This window comes from Pinus tabuliformis, chromosome 2_2 (genome assembly GCF_031772625.1).
Source record: "Pinus tabuliformis cultivar Carrire ecotype Pingquan chromosome 2_2, CPIR1, whole genome shotgun sequence".
Taxonomy (NCBI): Eukaryota; Viridiplantae; Streptophyta; class Pinopsida; order Pinales; family Pinaceae; genus Pinus; species Pinus tabuliformis.
Genome location: NC_142300.1, coordinates 998,334,480 through 998,337,596, shown reverse-complemented (window position 1 = coordinate 998,337,596; position 3,117 = coordinate 998,334,480). Strand labels below are relative to the sequence as shown.

At 42.1% G+C, this 3,117-nt stretch overlaps 1 pseudogene; it reads left to right on the top strand.

Moving 5' to 3' along the window:
* The first annotated feature begins 1,244 nt into the window (after positions 1-1,244).
* On the top strand, positions 1,245-2,370 carry LOC149196718 (LEAF RUST 10 DISEASE-RESISTANCE LOCUS RECEPTOR-LIKE PROTEIN KINASE-like 1.4 pseudogene; annotated as a pseudogene).
* Positions 2,371-3,117: the final 747 nt, after the last annotated feature.

Genomic DNA, 3,117 nt, shown 5'->3' with positions numbered 1-3,117 from the left:
CATCCACGACTTCTGTATCACCAACAAAATTGCCTGTTGTGTTTAATTAGTTGCCAAGAAAAGTCCCAGGTCTTCTATTGCTTTCGGCAAAATCTCCAATTGGTAAGGCATTCAAAGAAAAGCTACCTTTTGATTCACTGCAAAGTATCATTGAATGGTTTATTGGCTACCATAAGAGTTTATGTAACTAAGTATTGGTTGTGCTCCATCACAAAAGCAGAGATTTTGCAAATTCGTAGAGACAATAAAAACAAAGCTAAGCAGGTGATAAGCCTGAAGAAAACCTTGTTAGGTACTACTCAGCCAGTGGATCCATTGGTGATGGAGACAGAAAACCAATAGAGTTCGTCTCTCCAAATTTGAAATCCGAAAATTTTCCTCTTGAAAACAAGATGTAAGCTACAGCAAAGCAAATAACCCTCACTAAGCATGGACTGTAAATTCAAGGGAAATGAATAAGAGATGAGACCTTCTCCAGTGATTCCATCTCCCGCCTCCGTTCTTCACGAACAAAAAACTCCTACCTGATTTCATGGTAATCATTTCTCTAGTGGATCAGTGAATAGAATAACACCGTTAAAAGAAAGCTTTGGGACTATAAAAATGGTATACAAACAAAATCACTGCTCACGAAGAGAAACCGAAGCTGTGGTGCTTGTATGAACAGTGGCGGGAGATGTGGTTATAACATTTCAGAACCAACTAAAACGTTTATTTGCTATTGTCCCGATGGCACCTCGCATACAGAGATATGCCCACCAATAGCATTGCTACTTTTCCTGAACCCCTTCTCCCAATTCGATTACGAGACCCAATGCTTAAATTATCACAATCTATAAAAATGTTTTAAATGTTCCCTCCATTCTGCACTCTTGAACCCATGGACATATGTGTATGTGTTTCCCTATATTGCCAAGTATTCCCCCTCTTTGCAAAAACTATCGATTTTGCTTTTACTCATAATAGTTGTTATGACCGCGTTGCAGGTCATAAAAACAGGCCCGCCATTGTAATAGGTAAATATAATTCTTCCTAGTATTCGGTATCTCCACGGTGATTTAGTACTGAATTTGTATCTTTCTTTTCATTATTTTCTTCGGCGTTGGACAAAGGATCACATTCATATCTATCTGCTGGTGTCACCACAGGTTGCTCCACTGGAGGAATTGCTTTGGTAGCAATAGCGGTACTGTTATTAGGGTATTGTCTGAAAAAAAGAAAAAGTTCTAGGAATTTCTGCAAATATGAGAGAAAGGACATGGAAGCGTGTGTGTGCTTGGGCGCGAGACAGGCCATTTGCCAATATTCTCTTACGAAGCACTTCGCCAGTCAACAAATTGCTTCCACGAGGAGAACGAAATTGGGGTTGGAGGGCTCGGGTCGGTCTATCTGGGTAAGCTTAGCGACGGAAGAACTGTGGCGGTAAAGAGACTTTCTCATGATAACTCCAGGAGGGTCGATCAGTTCGATCAGTTCATCAATGAGGTTAAGATTTTTTCGACTTTGAATCATCCACACATTGTCCGGCTTTATGGCTGCACCCCTGCACACAGCCCACAGCTGCTGCTCGTATACGAATTTGCCCCAAACGGAACCCTAGCTGATCATCTTCATGGCGATCGCAAAGACCCCAAGGGATTACCATGGAATACTCGCTTTAATATTGCTGTTCAAACTGCGCAGGCCTTGGCTTTTCTTCACAGTGTTCATCCGCCTATATTGCACAGAGATGTGAAATCCTCAAACATTCTCTTGGGAGAAAATTTTATTGCCAAAGTGGCTGATTTTGGGCTTTGCAGACTTGTGCCTGTAGATGCCTCACATGTCACCACCTCTCCACAGGGCACACCAAGCTACCTTGATCCAGTGTATTATCAGTGCTATCAGCTGACAGAGAAATCCGATGTGTACAGCTTCGGGGTCGTTTTGGTGGAGATCATTTCTGCCAGATTAGCAGTGGACACCAATCGGAAGACCAGGGAAATCAACCTTGCTACCATGGCAATAGCTAAGATTCAAGAAGGGGCTTTGCATGAGCTTGTGGATCCGCAGCTCAATATCGAAAAGAACCATGAGGCGAAGGCCATGGTATGTGCCGTTTCCGAATTAGCGTTCAGATGCCTGGCGTCAGAAAGAGATGACAGACCACACATGGAGCAAGTTGTTACTGAGTTTGAGGAAATCAGACATTTGTGTGTTGGCAGTTCAAATGGTCCAGGTGAACAAGAGGAAGGATACCTTTCCAACATCAAACAGCTGAGCACAGCGCCAATATCTCCCACCTCTGTTGAAGACACGTGGCGCACCAGAAGCTTCACTCCCAAGCAGTGCATAATTTCTCCCTTGGAACTTCGTATGCATAGTGTTTAATTTGCAGTTTTCAGATTTGCTCCAGAATCTGGCTTTCTGACCTTAACCCAGGATGTAAAAAGACCACAGCTAATTAACATTCCCGGCTAGCTGGACTGTATAATGGCCGGGAGGCATAACCGCATGCTATTAAGGTAGGGCAGAGAATAATGAGATTTGAATAACTGGGTATATTAGAAATTGAACCAAACCTGTTTCATATTACATGCTGTTTGAGGAAATTTTTGTAGGAAAGAAATATGGAGCCTCCCAATGTTATAATATAAACAACATTTGTTTGTATTTACATAAAAGTTCGGTCAAGTTTGCAATCACTGCTACCTGAGCTCTGCTTGAGTCATGTATCTCAACCTCTGTATCTTTGACTTCTCCAAGGCCCTTTAAACCAGTGGGCAAAGACCATTTACGTTGGTGTCACCATCAATTAAAAAAAATTATAACTGATTTATGTCGCCCCTTTCATATTTAATTCATATTTAATTAAGAAATTATAAAAGAAACATTTATCACCATTTGGTTCCTTTTGTGACACTAGTGGACTACTACCCTGCTGCAAAGGAGACATCACCCCTGCATGAGAGTGTCTCCACTTCATGCCAAAACTTCATGACAGCAGCAGCAACTGCATGAGAATTTTTTGTTTGCTTCTGGTACAGGTCCTTTGTCCAAAAAAAATCTCCATGACCTGTCTCTTGAGCTACCGAATGACTTACTTGAGCAGCTGCAACCATCTTCCAAATCCTCGTG